The sequence below is a fragment of the Canis lupus genome, chromosome 27 (genome assembly GCF_003254725.2).
Source record: "Canis lupus dingo isolate Sandy chromosome 27, ASM325472v2, whole genome shotgun sequence".
NCBI lineage: Eukaryota > Metazoa > Chordata > Mammalia > Carnivora > Canidae > Canis > Canis lupus.
In genome coordinates, this window is record NC_064269.1 from 42,883,348 (window position 1) to 42,903,893 (window position 20,546).

The following is a 20,546-nucleotide window of genomic DNA, read 5'->3' on the forward strand; positions in this document are numbered from 1 at the left end:
CAACCACTGAGCCACCCAGGTACCCCGGTTAACGTCCTTAAATAGGTCTGCTTTTGCTCCTGGCTTCTAGGTCCCTACAGTTTCCATGCAGGACGCAGTACACTCATTCTCAGCTTTATCATTCTGGTTGGATAATTTAGATAATTGTTCCATTTACCTGGTCTGCAAAATGGGAATAATAATCCCTGTCTTTTACATGGGGTTGTTATGAGAATCAAAAAAGAATTGTAGGTGGGTGCCTGGCTGGCTCAGTGGAATATGCAACCCTTGATCTTGGGGTTGTGAGCTTGAGCCCCATGTTGGGTGTATAGATTATTTAAAAATGAAATCTTAAAAAGAAAAAGAGAGAGATCATTGGGACATCTGGGTGGCTCAGTTGGTTAAGCATCTGACTCTTGATTTTAGCTTAGGTCATGACCTTAGTGTCCTGGCATCGAGCCCTGCATCATGCTCACACTCAGCATGGTATCTGCTTCTCCTCTCCCTCTGCTCCTCTCTCTGTCTTTCAAATAAAATAAATAAATAAACTCTTAAAAAAAAAAAAAGAGAGAGATCATAGATGTAAAACCATTTCATAGAACAGGTAAAATTTTCAGATATTATTATTGTTAGTAAAGTTATTTGGTGACAAAGACTACCCTGGTAATCTAAAAGGGATAAAGCATTTCCAAAGGTAAGTAAAGAGGGATATAATTTCTTGATTTAATGTCAAACTGCATAAAAGACCCCTCTGTCTCCTTCTGCAGTTTGCTAGGGTGCTGGATGGCAGCAACCGTCTTCTGTGAATCGGACTATCCCAACCTATAGGAACTCCTAGCTGAACAAGGCCAAAGCTCAGCCCTGACCACAGTATGGTTCAAAAGCCTATGGGAAGTCAGTGGCAGGGTGGGGGTAGAGATGGGCAAAGCACTGAGAAGGCCGTGCTGTTTTAGTGTGAGAACATCAGTGCAGGAAGGAATTCAGTGATCAATGCCCAGCCCCTGCATTTTACAGATAAAGAAACTGAGGTTCAGAGGGATGTATAGCTGGCTCAAGACTCCCAGCAGGCTTCAGTGGTTGATCCAGTTAAGGTCAATCAGGACAGCACCACATCACCACATCAGAGCATTGGGCTCCAGGGAGATGGTGGTGTTGGGTCAAGAGTTCAATTGCCTCTTGCTCCAGACATTCTGTCTCAGTCTGCAGAGAAAAAGAGGCCCTTGGCCTCCCAGAATGGCAAAAGGGCAAACACACTTGGTCAAGAAGAGCCCTTGAGAAAGAGACACGAGTGGAGACGAAAATTCGCAAATTTTCTAAAATCACAAAAAGAAAAAATTCGCTTTTTTCTGAATCTTGCTTTTAACCCACTGTCGGGACTCAGGTGGCTTAAAAAATCTGAGCTGCTAAAGCCTTGAGTGGCCTCTTAGAGCTTGAGGAGAGCCCTGCTCAGGTGCAGAAAAACTGGTCTCACCCCTTTCAGGCGCAGCCACTTGTGCCCCACAGACAAAAGATTCTCAGAAAGGTCAGGCTTCTTTCTGACAAGGAGCAAAAACAAATCCCAGCACTTTCAAAGGTCGTGAGCCTCAGGCAAATTAGGTAGGGGGTTGGGGGCCAGGCATTTCTTTGGAGCAGAGCGGTAGCCAGAATGAATGGTCCAGGAAGGAGGAAGCTTGTTCTCAGGACCATGGCATTCAATTAGGTAAGTACTTATTAGCTGTCTACTGTGTGCTGGGTGCACAGGGCAGAGGACATAGAATACATTTGCCTTTGGCTTTCAAGGAGCTTGCCAGGAGGACAAAGCTCTCACAAGAGTCTACAGACAAGAGGCAGAAGTTGTATTTAGGCCAAAGAAAAAATGCTCCAGAAGGAATGAGAAAAATCAACATCGATTCATACAGTTCTGAAGAACTTCAAGGAGTAATGAAGTCTCTGCGTAAGCACTTACTCTTTAGTTGATGAGTGGATGAGGGAGGGAGCATTTCAGGGTGGAGCACAGCCTGGGCAGAGATCGGAAGGCGCTAAGGAGCAGGGTAGGAACTCGTCCCTTTCTGACCTCCTCTATACACGAGCTGTGATCTAGAATCAGAATTTTATTTTTATTTTTTTAAGGATTTTATTTATTGAATTGAGATAGAGATAGAGATAGAGATAGCATGAGCAAGGAAGGGGGTGAGAAGCAGGCTCCCCACTGAGCAGGGAGCCCAATGTGGGGCTTGATCCCAGGGTCCTGGGATCATGACCTGAGCCGAAGGCAGGCACTTAACTGACTGAGCAACTGAGGTGCCCCTAAAATCAGAATTTTAGAGATTAAGTGCCTCTGCCCTCATGGATAAACATGGTTTGTGGAGTCCCACCTGGGTCTCTGGAAGATGTGACAAAGAGGCTTCCAGTCTTTTGGGTGAGAAGGGCTTCCACATTACTGGTTAAAGATGGCTGGCTTTAGAATGATTCTTGAGTAAAGGGTAGCAAAATCATTTAGTCCCAAAGAGAATCCAAGAATCCTGGGCCCAGTCAGCCAGAGTCCTTTCTTCCCCCAGGAGAAGTGGCTCTCTCAGTGAAGGCCCTGGAACTCTCCCTTCCCATACCCACACACCTCCAGGGCCAGTGGGAGATTGGATGCTCTCAGAGCATTCTGCGGCCACAGTGGCATCCTGTAAAGAGCTCAGGAGACAGTAAGGAGGACCGCTGGGTTCTGGAATGGGCTTCACCCCATCTCGCTAGGACCACAGTTTACTCATCCATAAAGTGAAGACCTTAAATTAGACCAGTGACTCCCACTTTGTGCAAAGATGAGAAGGTCCTCAGTTATAGTACGGGGTTCTTAAAACCAGAGTCTCATCAATCGCTGTCATAATTCATCTCACATGTACATGCTGAGCTAGTTTTCAAACACATAGAGCTGCTGCTGTAATTTTTAAAAATACGCGTTTAAGGGGATCCCTGGGTGGCTCAGCGGTTTAGTGCCTGCCTTCGGCCCAGGGCATGATCCTGGAGTCCCGGGATTGAGTCCCACATCAGGCTACCTGCATGGAGCCTGCTTCTCCATCTGCCTGTGTCTCTGACTCTCTCTCTCTCTGTCTCTGTGTCTCTCATGAATAAATAAATAAAATCTTTAAAAAAAAATACGCGTTTAAAGGAACATCATATAACTGTTGCTCTTTATCAGCATGAAGTTTTTTTCATTTATGGATACTAAAAGTACAGTTATAGTTATTTGGAGGGATCCAAAAGTATTTTAGAAATTTTAAAGATGTACAAGCTTGACAAGTTTGGCTCCTACTGGATCAGGTGAAGGACACACTCAGCCTTCCCCACACTGTGGCTCTTCATTCCAGCCTGACAAACGAGGCCTCCCCTTCTAGCCTCCAACTCCTTGAACAAATAGCAGCTTCTAGAACAGGTGCTCCCATAGCAGCAAAGAAAAAGTAGAAGAAAGAGGGACAGGTAAGCAAGTCGTGCCATTTAAGAAGAGAAAGACAACCTTTATACGAAAATCCGGGAAATCCTCAAAATTCTATCCTTTTGAAGGGCTTTTTTGAAAAGTGACCTGTCATTTCCCTGTATTTGTCACTGTTTCCCACTCCACACATATTTGCAGCACATGGGAAGTGGGAGGAGTTGGAATGTCCTCCAAATTCCCCTGACACCCAGTTCCCACCTTTATCCTCTGGAAAAATGCGTTGTTTTGTTTTAACTTCAGGAGGTCACAGACCCTTTAAGAATGTCATAAAGGTTACAGACCTTCATTCCAGAAAAAAAATGTAGCCACAGCTATGCATGCATATATAATTTTTACACACAACATCAGCAGGTTTCCCACCCTCTGAATTCACCATGGACCTCCTTGGGCATTTATAGACTTCATGTCAGGAAATCCTGCTCTTGTGTGGGTTGCTTTCAATAAATTCAACTTTACCTTCTCTTAGTTTTCTATAGATCCAAGCTCTAAAAGTTTCACAGGACCTTCAATGGGACCTCTAAGTATCCCATTTCCCAGCTGCTATTATAGGTTCCTTAGTTTGGGGAAGACTGGTTCAGAAAAAGGCTGCAGGCCCTAAGGCAGGAGGATAAGCCCTCAGACAAGACATCTGCACCCAGGATCTGAAGGTGGAAGGAGAGTTGTACCATGGATAGGGGGCAGGAGGAGTGAAAGCTGGGAGAGCCTTCCCAGAGATGAGAGCAGCTTTCCATTTCAAGGACTACAAGTCTGCAGGACCAGAGTTCCTAGATAGACACTTGTAAAAGTGGCACTGTCAGGAGAGATTCCGGACTCTTTTTTTTTTAAGATTTTATTTATTTATTTATGAGAGACACAGAGAGAGAGAGGCAGAGACACAGGCAGAGGGAGAAGCAGGCACCATGCATGGAGCCCGACGTGGGACTCGATCCCGGGTCCCCAGGATCAGACCCTGGGCTGAAGGTGGCGCTAAACCACTGAGCCCCCAGGGCTGCCCATAGGATTCCTGACTCTTAGGTGGTCTCTGTTCCTAAGCCTCTTTTGTGGTTCCATTCACCGGGGAAGCTATGGTGGTGAGGTCTATATGCCTTAGGGCCTGCAGCCTAAGGCTGCAATAAATGTTACTTCCTATGTGACAGTTACTAAGCTTAGGGCTTAGTATATGGAAATACATATATGTATATATGGACATAGGTTTGGAGTCCTAGAAAGTCGAGATAGAATTGAATCCAACAGGGTAAGATTATAGCAAACAATGGGTCATTTGCATAGTACATTGTAGAGGAAAAGCACAGGACATAGAGTTCAGGGTGGCAGGTAGAGGAAGGGCTGTAATAGCAATGAATTTCATTCTTTGAAATATTGCCCAACATCCTGGTATTTGGGGAATTTGCCTCCCTTGCCTGGTGCAAATTGTGGTATCTTAGCCAAGCCTGGCAGCCTGGACTCTCACTAGTGGACCTGTTGCTTTTCCCACCACCCCTCTTTTGCCTCCTCAGTCACCCCAGAACACATGTTAATGCAAACTAAGGTTAAGGATGGATGCTCTTGGGTCAAGTGAGCTTGGGCTCACATTGGCTAAAAACCACTGGAACTTTCAGAATCAGAATGGCATTTATGCGGATGGAAAAATCTTCCTTGATTTTGGCTTGTTCATTTAGGGACTCACAGGACTGAGTAGGCTAGACGAGCTGCCTCAGGAGGAGGAGTCCTTTCTAGGACTCCAAACCTATAACTGCCTAAATATCTTCATGGCTTATGTAAGAGTATGAGCACTTCAAAGGAAGATTGGCAGAGGAAGGTGCTACACATCCAAATCCCTCCACTTAATTATTTTATCCTTTGATTTAAGAAATTAATTTATCCAATAAATATTTATGGACCTCTATGTAGGTTAGGATATGGGGGAACATATCTAATAAGGATATGGAGGGAACATAAAGATGTTCTAGGTACATAAAGCAGTACTAGGATACTAGGATATGGGAAAACGTAAGAGTGAATGGGATTTGGATTCTGCTTTCAAAAAACTTGCCGTCTAGTAGAGGAAATAAGACTCATAAATAAACCATAATACATAGATACATATACATATATGTATTTCCATATACTAAGTCCTAAGCTTAGTAACTGTCACATAGGAAGTAACATTTAGGTTGGACATTGAGGAATGGGTAAGAGTTAGAGAGACAAAATGAGGAAAAGACATTCTAGATGGAAGGCTTGAAAAGAAACTTGGAAGCAGTAGTGGTTGACCTACACACAGAATAGCAAATAGTTTTATTTGGCAAGAATATAGGGAAGGGAAGTAGAAAGAGTGAAGGTTGGAAAACCAGTGGAAAATCTTGCGTGTCAGGCTTAAAAGTTGGGATTGTAGAGGCACCACTGAAGGTTTCTAAGTGGAGAGTTCATGATGATCATTGCTGTACTCCAGAAAAATTAATCTGAGAGGTGTCAGGGTGGTTCAATTGGTTAAGATTCTGACTCTTGATTTTGGGTGGGTCATGATCTTAAGGTGGTGGGATCAAGCCCCATGTCGAGCCCCCGTGTTGGGCTCCGTGCAGAGAGTGGAGTCTCCTTAAAAAATATATGTATATATTCTCTCTCTTCCTCTGCTCCCCTCCCCCTCTCTAAAAGAAGAAAGAAAGAAAAGAAAGAAAGAAAGAAAGAAAGAAAGAAAGAAAGAAAGAAAGAAAGAAAGAAAGGAGAGAAAGAAGAAAAAAAGGGAAGAAAATGATTAATTCGGTAGTTTTGTGAAAGCTAGATAAGGGGAAAAGTGAAGAAGAAAAAAGAGGAATTGGGCAGTGGCAGGGGGCAGTATCATTTAGAGGAGGACATTTCTGGTTAACCGAGCCAACAGTGACCTTGATCTGTTTTCACTGGCTCTCACCACTGGGAGCTTTCAAGGGGAGCAGTTCAGTGCAGTTGTTAGGAGCCATTTTTGGGATCCAACTATCCTAGGTCTGAATTACAACTCTGTTACAAATTAACTCCTCAGAGCTTTATCCATCGTACATAAAATGGGAATAATTACATCTAGATGTGTTATAAAGGTTACTTACATGTGATAACACCTGCTAAAACATTATTAGCATAGAAGCAAAGGGTAAGGCAATGAATAAATGGTTGATATGATAATCATTATCACATGACTCCTGTTGTAGATACGTGTGTATGGAGCTCGAATTATCCCCTTCATTGGATTATTAACCGCTGGAGGGCAGGAAATCAGGTCTGTCGTGTGCGCCCTCAGAACTTATATAGCTTCTTACACTTACTAGGCAATCAGTGACTCTACTCTGAAAGAGATAGATAACATGATAGATGAGTAACTAGAATAGGAGTAAGATTTTCATTAAACTCCAGAGAGTTTGTCCCCTTGAATGAGGATGGATATTTTCTTGATCCAAGTGCCCCTGCTCTCAGACATATACAATCACTCTAACTCAGTAGATACAGTAAGAAATTCTGAGGTATGCCAGAGGCCTGTAGATTTGAAGATGAAATGAGTCTGTCCTAAAGACAGGGCATTCTTAGTTCTAGGTAACGTTTGGGACTTTCTGGTCATGGTAAACATGAACCTTCTGATGGACCTACATGCACACTCTAAAAGGTCTTCATACGAAGCTCACCTAGTACCTAGCTATGTGGCTCAGTGGAAACATTGATCATGGAGGCAGAGTGAGCTGAGAGTTAGTACACAGCGGTATGTGGACCTTGGACTCCTCATCTCTTTTTCTGGCTCTGTTGCTCAGAACTAAGAAATCCAGGGCAATCTCCTCTCTCTGCTGTAGGGCCTGCTCACCACAAGGCATCCTTGAATCCTGATTGAGGACTCACCACCTGTGTGTGCAGCCTAGCTACAAAGGCAGTAATGCGCTAAGTGTTCAGGGGCTGAGAAAGAATGAGATAGGGCGCCTGGCTTCAAAGTGTTTCACGCTGGTTGAACAGAAAAGGTTGGGTAGCCCTGGGTGGCTCACTGGTTTGGCGCCCGCCTTTGCCCCAGGGCGTGATCCTGGAGTCCTGGGATCTAGTCCCACATTGGGCCCCCTGCATGGAGCCAGCTTCTCCCTCTGCTTGTGTCTCTGCCTCTATCTCCGTCTCTCATAAATAAATAAATAAATAAATAAATAAATAAATAAATAAATAAAATCTAGTTCAATAAATAAATAAATAAATAAATAAAAAGTTAAGTAATAATATCAGACCTGAAAAGCAACATGGCAATAGGGGATTTTCCAGGCCATTCTCTTAGAGTTCAATCTTCTTCATAAAGGAAGACCTGTCCTCTACTTTTATAGATTTCCCCAACATCCACTCCCAGTGCCTTGCCATCAAACAGGTGCTCAAGGGGATCCCTGGGTGGCTCAGCGGTTTAGCGCCTGCGTTTGGCTCAGGGCGCGATCCTGGAGTCCCGGGATCAAGTCCCACGACGGGCTCCCAGCATGGAGCCTGCTTCTTCCTCCTCCTGTGTCTCTGCCTGTCTCTCTCTCTATGTCTATCATAAATAAATAAATCTTTAAAAAAAAAAACAGGTGCTCAAATATATATATATATATATATATATATATATATATATATATATACACACACTTTTTTTTTTTTTTTGGTGCTCAAATATTTTGGGGAGAATATAATTAACCAACCACATTGCTACTTTCCACTACAGAGAAACTTAAGACATGAGACTGGTGGTGTGACCTGGGCCAGACGATGTCCACAGAGACAGGCCAGTCCGTGAGACAGGGAGCTGCAGTCCAAGGATGGAGGTTGAGCTCGTAGAGGCTGCAGGATCCCTCCCCAGCTTTCTTCCATCCCCAGGCTTGGAGAAGTGACCCCAGTCCCTGGGCCTCTGACAGTCCTCAGTGTCATGACATTTTCCACAAGGGAAAGCAGGGTGCAGATTTTTTTCCCGGTCCATATTCTCAGAGAAACCCTCTGAGGAGTCTCTTCCCCTCCCAGAGGGTAGGAGCCAGGTCTTTCCTTTCCTCTGCCTGTCCTCAGAAAGGCACTTACAGTGAGTGTTCGCACACAATGGACATTCTTCCTGTCCCAGTGCAGAATGACCAACATAACAGTTATGAGCATTTCCTCATTTTACAGCCAAGGAGAGGAAAAAGCCCATCATCCCAGTAATACTTCTATGATATATGCCAGTCCCTAGTCTGCCACACTTTGCATTTAGTTGTCATAATAATAGTACTATGAGGCAGATGCTGTTGTTAAGGAACTTGCCCAAGTTCACACAGCTAGTAGACAGGTCATATACAACCAGTAAAAAGCAAGTTTCTGAAAGAAAATGACTCTTCAGTCATAATGATAGCTGGAGTGGGCTGCTGCTTCCTACAAGCAGGAAAGCTACTTCTAAGTATAGCCTGCAATGCGACTCTTGATCTTAGGATCATGAGTTCGAGCCTCATGTTGAAGGTAGAGTTTACTTTTAAAAAATTAAATAAATAAATAAACAAACAAATACATACATACAGCCTGCCAAATGCAGGCTTTTCCCACGGGAAAAGCCGATGGGGTGGAAGGGCTGTCCCCCTTGGGGATTTGCATTTCAGAAACTTGCTTTTCAGGTGCTCATCATTTTCTGTAAAATGGAAAAAAAAGTTGCCTTACAGGCAGGTGGCCCCCAGCGCATTCTCAGTCTCCTAAGGAAGGAATGGGAAGCAGGTTGGTAAAATTTCACTCAATCTTGGAGTTACCAGAGGATAGGAACTGAAGTGAAGCTTTTGGGACAGCAGGGACTCTAGTTCTGTGTGTGCACCAGCCAGAAGCTCCTTTCTGAGCCCCCCGCCCCGGGAGAAGGAAGGGGGTCAGCTTTCTGCCTAATGTTCTGGAGGGGGAAGAGCTGCTTCTTAGATAAGTGCAGGGATTAAGGGTGCATTCGAAAATATTGTAAAATGTCTTCAACCGTTGAGTGAGGAAGGGGTTGAGCCTTTGGGCTCTGGAGGGGAAGAAGGAGAAGCCAAGTGCAGAGGGCTTGTCAGGAGGACTCAGAACAGCCTGTCACAGGCTTGGGACCAGGGTCTTCCCAGCTTATTTTCTTTCTTTCTTTCTTTCTTTCTTTCTTTCTTCTTTCTTTCTTTCTTTCTTTCTTCTTTCTTTCTTTCTTTCTTTCTTCTTTCTTTCTTTCTTTCTTTCTTCTTTCTTTCTTCTTTCTTTCTTTCTTCTTCTTTCTTTCTTTCTTTCTTTCTTTCTTTCTTTCTTTCTTTCTTTCTTTCTTCTTTCTTTCTTTTTTTCTTTCTTCTTTCTTTCTTTCTTTCTTTCTTTCTTTCTCTTTTTTCTTTTCTTTTCTTTTTTCTTTTTCTTTCTTCTTTTCTTTTTTTCTCCCAGCTCATTTTCTATTCCTAACCCAATGCCAGGCCAGGTACTTGAGTCTTGTACTCCACCTAGCAATTCAGGGATAGCAGTGGATATGTATATAACAGAACAGGATGCTCTCTGGACAAAAGAAAACCAAAACGGAAGACTAGCCTTCACACCCCCGCTGGGCAGTCTCTAATGACCCTTGGGGAATGTTCCAGACATGCATGGACATCTGCAAATTTACTCACCTGAGAGTTGCTTCTACCTCCTGCTCCCTGGGATTAGAAACGGAAAGTGCCAAGACTCTCCTTGGGTTGTCCGTGTGTTTTGTTTTTTAATCACAGTGATCCACAATCCCTTCTCCTGCTCCTCACCCCATGTTCAGTTAGGGGCTAGGGGGAAAAGAAGGTGAAAAACGAAACACCAAAGCAGAAAGGTTTTGAGAAATCCTAAATCCTATACCAAAACTCCTGGAAGGCTGGAATTAGTTATAAATAGGGCAGAACTCCAGATTTCTGCAACAGCCCTTAGGGGGCCGAGCTTACTATATGTCCCTTAAAATGAGGGGAGATTTTTTTCACCACCTCAAAATTATACCAGAAAGGCCTGCAGATGAGAAAGTAACTAGATTGTGAGAAAGCCCAAAATATTTCGTAAGGGTGCTCAAGTTTGGTCAAGTTCAGCTGAAATAGCAATTTGTGGGTGGAATCTTAGCTGGGAATTGGCTGCAGAATTCCCTGTAGATGGAAGGGACGCTGGGGGTGAGGAGAAGGATGAAGGATGTACTCAGGCTCAGGGTATGGAAGAGAAGTTAGTAAAGCTAGGAGTTCCGTGTGCTCAGAGTTTACAGTCCTAATCAGCCCCAGGGGGTCCAAGGCAGGACCAGTAAGTAGAATCAGAGATTCCATTCAGCAAAAACAGACAGGAAAACAAATCTCTCTCTCTCTCTCCCTCTCTCTCTCTTCCCCCTCCCCCCCTTTTTCTGTTTGTCCTGGTTGAAAACCACACACAGTAGCCATCTGAAGAAATTCCAGTGTCGGGAGTGTTCAGGCAGGAGGGAGGATAAAAATGCAGCCAACCTCTGACCACAGGGGAAATCAGCCTAATGGTTCTTCATATGCCATTTTCTAGCACTGAGCTCTGGAATGTTCACAGGGTGTCCTTGCATATCCCATGATTTTAGCCCATGAAACACTTCCTGCCTACCTTCTCTTTTCCTGTGACCCCCAAAATATCAACTGGCACAGCTCCACATTCCTGTCTGGGACTGAGTGGCTTGGACCACTTGTATGCATCACAATCTTCAGCTGTTGTAGGAGAGCAGCGGGGTGCTGCTGAGCACCTAGGGCAATGGAGGTGGGGAGAAAGCTCTCATGGTCCCCAGTTTTTGTGCCTTTTCAACACAAATTCTAGTTGATCTACTAAGCTTTAGAAAACTTGACCTTTTGTGAATATGAGGAAACTGAAATTACAGCCCTGCCCATAGCTTGGTAGCTTTGGAAACATGGCACCACAGTGAGGCAATCTGGGGAGAGTGCCAAACCAAACCATTTCCAAGAGTGGAAATTTTATGCCATTAACAGGAAGATTAGTGAGTCTACTTGAACTTGGGCAAGATCTTATAGGATTTTTAGATCCAGTGCATTTTCTAACAGTGGATTTCAATTAACAAGGGTTCTGAAACACACTTCGATCTGACATTGAACTTGGGGCAAAGATCTACAACATTTCTTTCCAGGATGTCCTACGATAAGTGAATCAATTCTCAATTCCTCTTCTCTAAAAACCCACCCCACATCCCCCACTGGACAAATCTACCTAAAACAGTACCACGACCATCCTTTATTTAAAAAAATTAATCATGTCATTTAAGAACTTTAAAGGGTATCCTACTGTCTTACTAAATCAGGTGCACACTCCTCTGCCTGGTTATTTAAAAATCTTGCGTAATTTAGCCCCACCCCACCTATCCACTCTGCCACACACACACACCCTCTGATCTAGTTGGGCTGGCCTTCTCACTGTCCCCAGATAGCTTATTCATTCCTGCCTTCGTTTTAATACCCAGTATTCTCCTTCAACCCTGAATATGAATTTACTCTTCCTCTTTAAATATCCCTGAAAGACCCCATGTTTGGAGAATTTGCCAACTATTTCCTTTCTCATCTTTCCCATCTCTAGGTAATTATCCATATATATATGGATATAGTGATGGTTATACAATATTATGAATATATATATATATATTTGCCTCCCTGATTACACTGGAAGCTACATGGATATAAATTTTGTTACAGTGTTCCCCATAAATTGTGCTCAATGAATAACCATTGATTAATAGCAATTTTTCTTCCATGAGTTAAAGGCTGAATGCACACACAGAATCAGTCTCATTCCCATCACGTGGGATTTCAAGACAGCATAACTTGCAAACATATTTGGGTCCTCTAAGTTTGGTAACACAAAGAAAAAAATGTAAAGAATGGTTGTGCCTAAGATAGTAAGGGATAGGCTCAAAATAGAATAAAATGCTTGCTCAAAACTGACAGTTTGAATGCTAGTCTGAAAATTGGGCACCTCCAGAATGTTGTGGTCTTCCTAGCATTCAAATCCAAGGCACCATAGCATTAATTAATTCTTTTGCATTTAAGATTTTTCCTCCTTATACCCTCCTTGGTGGAGTGGGTACAAGGATAAGAAAGAGTTTGGGGATCCCTGGGTGGCGCAGCAGTTTGGCGCCTGCCTTTGGCCCAGGGCGCGATCCTGGAGACCCGGGATCTAATCCCACGTCGGGCTCCCGGTGCATGGAGCCTGCTTCTCCCTCTGCCTATGTCTCTGCCTCTCTCTCTCTCTCTGTGTGACTATCATAAATAAAAAAAAAAAAAAAAAAAAAGAGTTTGGAACAAACTATATGCCTCTTAAAATGGAATAAGGAAGACATATAGACCAATGGAATCGAGAGTCAGAAACAATAAGCCAGAGAGGGATGTCTGGGTGGCTCAGTGGTTGAGTGTCTGCCTTTGGCTCAGGGCGTGATCCTGGAGTTCTGGAATCAAGTCCCACATCAGGCTCCCTGCATGGAGTCTGCTTCTCCTTCTGCCTGTGTCTCTGCTTCTCTCTCTGTCTCTTATGAATAAATAAATAAAATATTTTTTAAAAAATAAATAATAAGCCAGAAATAATTGATTTTTGACAAGGGTATGAAAACTATTCAATGAGGAAAGGGCAGTCTTTTCAACAAATGCTAAGAAAACAGGATATTCCCACATGTAAAAGAATGAAATTGGATGCTTATCTACATCATATACAAAATGTAATCCAGAATTGATCAAAGACCTAAACTTAAGAGCTAAAACTATCTCTAACTCTTAGAAGAAAACATAAGGGAAAACCTTCATGACATTGAATTTAGCAATGATTTCTAGGATATGACACCTAAAGCACAGACAATAAAAGAAAAAAATGCAATTTGGAGGTCATCAAAATTAAAACTTCTGTACAGGGGCACCTGGGTGGCTCAGTGGTTGAGCATCTGCTTTTGGTTCAGGTCTGTGATCCCGGGGTCCTGGGATCGAGTCTCACATCAGGATCCCCTCAGGGATCCTGCTTCTCCCTCTGCCTATGTCTCTGCCTCTCTCTCTGTGTTTCTCATGAATAAATAAATAAAATCTTTAAAAAAATAAAACTTCTGTACAAAGGATATTATCAAGAGAGTGAAAACAACTCACAGAATGAGAGAAAATATTTGCAAATCATGTATCTAATAAGGAATTAATATCCAAAATATGAAAAGAACTAGAACTTAAAGAAGAGCAACAGCAAAAACCAACTCAAATGCAAACAACCTGAATAGACATTTATCCAAGGAAGACAAGAAGTACATAAAAGGAGACTCAACATTATCAATCATTAGAGAAATGCAAGTCAAAATCATATTGATGGGCACCTGAGTGGTTCAGTAGGCTAAGCATCTGCCTTCAGCTCGGATCATAATCCTGGGGGGGATTGAGCCCTGTGTCAGACTCCCTGCTCAATGGGGAGCCTGCTTCTCCCTCTCCCTCTCCCCCCTCCTTGTGCTCACTCTTTCTTTCTTTCCCTCTCAAATAAATGAATAAATCTTTAAAAACAAAGAAAGGTTAGAGACAACCTATTTGTCTGTCAGCAGATGAGTGGATAAATAAAATGGGGTATATACATACAAAGAAATATTATTCAGCCTTAAAAAGGAAGGAAATTTGGACACAGGCTATGACATGGATGAACCATGAAGACATTATACTGAGTGAAATAAGCCAGTCACAAAAGGACAAATATTGTAAGATGCTACTTAAATGAGATACCTAGAATAGGAAAATTCATAGAGATAGAAAGTAGGATGATGGTTTCCAGGAGCTGGGGGTAGGGGATTTGGGGAGTTATTGTTTAATGGGTATCTAATTTCTGTTTGGGATGATGAAAACATTCTGGAAATAGACAGTAGTGATGGTTATACAATATTATGAATGTATTCAATGCCACTGAATTATACACTTATATGTGGTCAAAATGCTAACTTTCATGGTACAGATATTTTACCACAATAATTTGTTAAAAGAAAGAAATAGTACCTGAATTCAATCATGAGAAAATAATCAGGCAAACCCAAATTATGAGTCATTCAAGGGCATCTGACTGGCTCAGTCGGTAGAGCACGTGAATCCTGATCTTGGAATTATGTTTGAGTTCCAAGTTGGGTGTAGAGATTACTTAAAAATAATTTTTAAAAATCTTTACACGTGAAAAGATACTCAACATTGTTCATTGTCAGGAAAATACAAATCAAAACCGTGATGAGATACCACCTCACACCTGTCAGAATGGCTAAAAATGACAACAGAAGAAACAATAGGCATTGGTGAGAATGTGGAGAAAGGGGAACCCTCTTGTACTGTTGGTGGGAATGCAAACTGGAGCAGCCACTCTGGAGAACAGTATGGGAGTTCCTCAAAAAGTTAAAAATAGAACTCCCCTATGACCCAGCAATTGCACTACTAGGTATTTATCCAAAGGATCCAAAAATACAGATTCAAAAGTGTACATGCACGCCAATATTTATAGCATCATTATCAACAATTGTCAAACGCAGAAAGAACTCAAATGTCCATTGACTGACAAATGGATAAAGAAGATGTGGTATATATATACAACGGAATATTACTCAGCCATCTAGAAGAATGATATCTTGCCATTCACAACACCATGATGGAGCTAGAGTGTATTATGCTAAGTGAAACAGATCAGTCAGAGAAAGATAAACACCATATGATTTTACTCATATGTGGAATTTAAGAAACAAAACAGATGAACATATGGTAGGATGGGAAGAGAGAAGGAATTAAACCACAAAGAGACTTTTTTTTTAAATCATAAGAGACTCTTAACAGAGAACACACAGAGGGTTGATGGGCAGAGGTGGGTGGGGGATGGGCTAAATGAGTGATGGGTACTAAAGAGGGCATTTACTATGAGGAGCACCGGATGTTGTATGTAAGTGATGTATATGATTTGTGTGTTATATGTGATGTATATGATGCATGCAAGTGAGTATGTGATGTACATAAGTGATGTAAGTGTTGTATGTAAGTGTATAAATCACTGAGTTCTACTCCTGAAAGCATAACTGCACAATTATGTTAACTAACTAGAATTTAAATAGAAAATTTGAAAAGAAAAAAACAAATTGTGGGCCATTCTACAGAATGACTCAGCTGCATTCTTCAAAAATGTCTAGATGATGAGAGAACAAAAAATAGAGTAGAGTGCTGTTGCAGGTTAAAGACACCCAATGCAATGACTAATCCTTGATTGTATAAGAGCTCTAGAGGGCATTGTTGTGTGGCAATTGGGAAAAGTGAATATAAACTGTATATGAATGTGAAATTTCTTCAGAGTGATAATGATATTGGGGCTAGGCAGGAGAATGCCCTTCTTAGAAGATATATGCTGAAGTATTTAGGGAGGATATTTGCAACTTTCTTTCTAAAAGGTAAGAGGATGCATTTATAGTAAGAGGTAAAGTAAATGTAGCAAAATTGATGAATGTAGGGGAAGAGTTTACAAATATTCATTGTCTTGGTTTGGAAAATAAAATATTACAGGAAAAATATAGTCTAGTAATGTTGGTTCCCAAATGATCAGGGAAACACTGACTTTCTGTGAATCCACGAGTAAAATGTTAGTGTTTGCCACATTGGATCATCCTGTTTTCCTGAACTCACTCCCTAGGGTTGCCAGAAGAAACTGGCATGGAGTATTTGGGAGGTGAGAAGAGATGCTCCTGACAATAGCAACTCTTTACTGAGCCCTCCATTTTCTTCCAACGTTGCTTCTCTGCTCTCTCAAAGCACATAGGGTCTGTGCTGTCTACCTTGACTGTTTCAGGATCTACTCTATTGTGTTCTTGTGTGTATCAGTGATTTTAGTCCCCAAAAGCTGGACCATGTCTCACTTTTCTTTTTTCTAGTAGTCTCCACACCTGGTGTTAGAGCCCAATGTGGGGCTTGAACTCATGACCCTGAGATCGAGACCTGAGCTGAGATCAAGAGTCAGATGCTTAAATCGACTGAGCCACCCAGATGACCCAAATCACTTTTCTTAGAACTCTCCCTCCACCAGCATCCCCAACCCTATGCTTTGTACAGAGTTAAATACATAGCAGGTGCCTAATAAATATTTTTCTATTAGTTGACTATTGACAATCTCATCAATAAAGACAGAAAGGCAAGCATGGAAGTACAAGTGGTCAAGGATAAAAACAAAAAACCAAAAAAACAAGTGGTCGAGGATAGTCAAAAGGTTTATTCCCAACCAAGGTATTAAAATGATGCCAGGTAGGGACTTGCAAAAGGAAGATAAATCAAGTATGGACTTTGACACAATCTAATTCTCTGTGGCAACCAGGTAGGTGTTACTGGTTTAGGAGGAAATTAGTGCTTAGGGGTGGGGTACTTTAGCCAAAAGTACAGCTTTGGCTAAAGCTTATGAATACCTAACCACAGAATGTCTACCTCAGCCTCATAGGGCAACTGTTCTCACAACCCTGTGAATCCTTCCCAAGGAAGCAGAGCCAAACAAAGGACTGAGGATCTCAAGAAAGGAAGTTCTCTGGGCACCTGTGTGGCTCAGTTGGTTAAGCATCTGACTCTTAATCTCAGCTCAGGTCTTGATCTTGGGGGTTATGAGTCCAAGTCCCGTGCTGGGCTCCACACTGGATGTGGAACATACTTAGAAAAAAAAAAAAAAAAAAAGAGTTCTTATTTGGGTTCCTTGAGTCAAGTCACTGTGCCTTAAAGAATTTATCTGCACCACTTGGGATTCAAGAAGAACAATATGAGACTCTACCAGAGACTGGAGGTGAGAACAAATGTCTGCACTGCTCTAGGGAGGTGCTGTCCACATGCCTGACAAGTGGCAAGAGAATATGTAGCCCTGCTGCATTCCACATCTAGCTGAGACACTAGTGTGCTGCTGTGTTGCAGCTTGTTAAGGGAACGTAGACTTGTCTTTCTTGTCCTGAGTCATTTTTCAATGAGGCTGGAAGAACTAAGGACTTATGGGTGAATTTCCTCTCTCCATCCCAGCCAAAGCTGCCAGGAGGGGCAGGCTCTAGGCTCCATTGTTCTATACAATGTATTGCTATTTCCTATTCAATGACAAGCATTGACCCTTAGTTTTGAATTCCATTTAATATTTTATTATATACCTTCTTTTATTAGTCTGTGATTATTTCATCTAAGTCCCAAATTTCCCCACCAGCTTCTTGGAGAACTACACTCTCTGCTACTTTACCACCTATGCTTCCTCCCACATCTTGTACTGTACACAGTAAACATGAGGTACACAAGAAATATAGGGGAATGTGTAAATAATCTATCCCATGTTCATATTATGTAATATCACACAGCAGTTAAAAAGAATGAAGTGGATCTACATACTCTGACATGGAGAGATTTCCAATTCATATTAAGGTGTCAAAAAAAGAAAAAGCTCTCAGGTACGGGATGAAACCCTCTATGCGGAAGGGCCTAGTAGAAGAAACAAGGGTTTGGTCCATATATCTGTTTATATCCTTCCTCACATATACCCCTGGTCACAGACATTGTTATAACTAGTGGAGTAGAACTCAGTAACTTCCTTTTCAAAAAGAAGTGTAAGGCAGTTAACATGGGACTTGCTGCAATAATGTCACATTTAGGTAGCACTAACGTGGAGCAATGTTCTTAGTGCTCTATATGATTGATAGTTCTATAAGGACCTGAGGCACAGAGATGTTAAGTAACTTGCTTTAAGTTAGCACACCAAGGAAGTGGAAGATGCAGGATTTGAACCCAAACAGTCTAGCTCCAGACCTTATATTCTTTACCACTATGCAAAAGCTGTTCAATCAAGGTACCCCTTTCCCCAGCCCTTTCCTACCTTCTCTGTGTTTCTACATCTGAACGATGGCACTCAGAACACTGTGTGAGAATTAACCTGCAAAGAAAAAAAAAGAAGCCCATTCCCTACCTTAACCTATGGGCCTCATCTATGGATTTGATGTTTTGAGGTACCTATAAGGAGCTACTGATGCCTTCTGGAAACTATGTGTGGGATGTTACTGAGAGATCATGACTATTTGCCATGTCTGTATTTAGTCATGCAATATACATAGATTTCCACAGTGCCTCCTGAGGACCGTGGTAGAGCCAACTGTGGATCAGACCAGGTGGAACCTCAGCTTCGTAGGCAAGCCTGATGGTTGTCCAGGTGTAATGAATCTTACCTGACGCAAGGTGGGTTGTGGACTGGATAACTGACGATGGGAAGTTATATTTTACCTTCTCAAAGCCCTGAGCCATTATGATGGATGCCACCTGAAAGCAAATTAGGAAGCTTTGCCCCAGGCCCAGGTCCTCAATAGTGTGTTGGAGCATTGTGCTATTTCAGATTAAATCAGCATGCTTCAAATTTGCCAGACCTATTATCACAGCAATATGTATCCCCAGTTCACACATGGAATGTTTGCTCTCTGGCAGCCAAATGCACTTGGAACTGGCAGTGATGATCTCATAAAGCAGGAAAGCTGAGCAGTCAGTCAGATGATTAACATGTTATTGAGATGGAGGAGTTGAACATCACTTAATGAAAATATCAGGGTATTGCAGAATTAGGAGTTTCCAAACTTGGGGGCAGCTTAGGAACCCTCACACCCAAAGTCCTTATTTTCCGAACCGGGAAACTGAAGCTTTAGAAAACAGTAGGTAGCAGGGCTTCTGGCCTGAGAAAAGTTAAAATGTATTTCTTTCAAATACAATACACCCTAGAGGAACAGCTCTGCTCAGAGCTCCCTTTTAACAGCTCCAGGATCTCCTGTGCTCAACTAGTTAGTAACTTATCCTCCCTTTTTAAGGGTATTCCTTGTGTTTTTTTAAAAAAAGATTTAAAAAATTTATTTGAGAGAGAGTGTGTGTGTGAGCACTAGAAGGAGCAGGGGGAGAGGGAGAAGCAGACTCCCCACTGAGCAAGGAGACCAGAGAATGTGGGGCTCCATCTGGGTCTCTGGAATCATGACCAGAGCCACCCAGGCACCCCCGGTATTCCTTATTTTTAAAGGACCTGTTTGTATTGTGTTTACTCATATGTTAAAAAAGGATCATCCCCACCGCCCTCCCTCTCTGTCCTGCAACCTTGTTCCAATTTCAGTCCAGAGGAGTGGAGGGCTGTAGGTTGGAAATGGGGGTGAGAAGTGTTCTTCATAAATTGTTTGCATGCTGTGTGTCTACGGATCTTCAAGTATAGGTCCTCCAGGTGGGTTTCAGGCTTTTCTCTTCTGTAATTATCTTTACAAGGTGGAATTATTCGACGCTTTGCTTTTACTCGTTTAAAATAATAAACAGCCATTGCCTTACTGATGTCTCATCAAAACAAAAATCTTGTCTTCCACGTATAATGTTCTCTGGCTTTCAAAGCTACCGCGTCCACCTTCTTGAACAGTCCTACCCTCTGAGAAGGAGGACATGAGGTGTGTCTACTATGGGGTGATGAGGATAGGACCAGGGGCACTGTTGTCGTTCTCAAGCACTCTGAGCACCAGAAAGTGATTGTATTGAGTTGCTAAGGGTGCCTCACTTTCCCCTTCTCAAGATTGGTTTTATTTATGCTCGATTTACAGGTGAGCTCCAATTGGAGAGGTTTGGACAAATTCAATGGCTTGTTCTTTCTCTTTCTCGGCAGGATGAAGGGGAGAGGAAGGGGTATGTGCAAGGGGGGAGGAATGCGCCCCAAGCCAGGATCCCTCTCATGGAAGTCAGGAAAGAATTCCGCATCACTAGGTTTGATTATATCTCTGTGCTAAAGAGACAGGTTCTAAAGGCATCTTTTCTATATTGCCCCAGAGTTAGGTTGTTTCCTAGTCCGGCCCAAAAAATGTCTTTGAAGACAATGTGGCTTTAGGGCAGACTTTAGCTGCCCATCATCAGACTTCAGCACGCTCCTGGCAAAGGCCTGAGCCGGGGAGCACGACAGGGGGACGTGCCCAGCGACGGCTCCGACGCCTATAGGATGTGAATCCCCGTGGAACGACCTGCGGGCTGTGACATTCGGCAAGTTAACTTCTGCGAACTTCTGAAATTGGGGTGGATGATAGCTACAAAGTCGCCTTGAACTATAAAAATAAATATGCAAAGTGTCTGCTAGATACAAAGTAAGTGCTCAGAGAACGTAGCTATTATTAACCTAAGGGAAGCCTAGGGGAAAGTCGGCAGGAAGCCATGGACTCCAG

The 20,546-nt window shown here is 42.6% G+C and overlaps 1 protein-coding gene and 1 long non-coding RNA gene across 5 annotated transcripts in view; both read right to left on the reverse strand.

The window, feature by feature from the left end:
- The window catches only part of NINJ2 (ninjurin 2), an 84,339-nt gene that overhangs the window by 46,070 nt on the left and 17,723 nt on the right, over positions 1-20,546 (reverse strand). The window contains exons 1-2 of one of the 3 annotated variants that reach the window (XM_049102412.1): positions 8,138-9,471; positions 1,925-2,055 (exon numbers count right to left, since the gene is read on the reverse strand). The exons of 1 other annotated variant lie outside the window; for it this stretch is intronic. The gene's annotated coding sequence lies outside the window, so the exon portion shown is untranslated. Of the gene's footprint in view, positions 1-1,924; positions 2,056-8,137; positions 9,472-20,546 lie in introns of those variants that run through there. One more of the 3 variants, XM_035706836.2, reaches the window with a different exon arrangement.
- LOC125752152 (uncharacterized) lies at positions 2,757-11,570 on the reverse strand. Of its 2 annotated transcripts, XR_007406371.1 has the most exons (4): positions 10,955-11,570; positions 9,997-10,140; positions 6,499-6,735; positions 2,757-3,370 (listed from the first exon to the last, which is right to left on the reverse strand). It is a non-coding gene; the product is annotated as an uncharacterized LOC125752152 (long non-coding RNA). The 2 variants fall into 2 exon arrangements; XR_007406370.1 differs by having other exon boundaries at positions 9,997-11,570.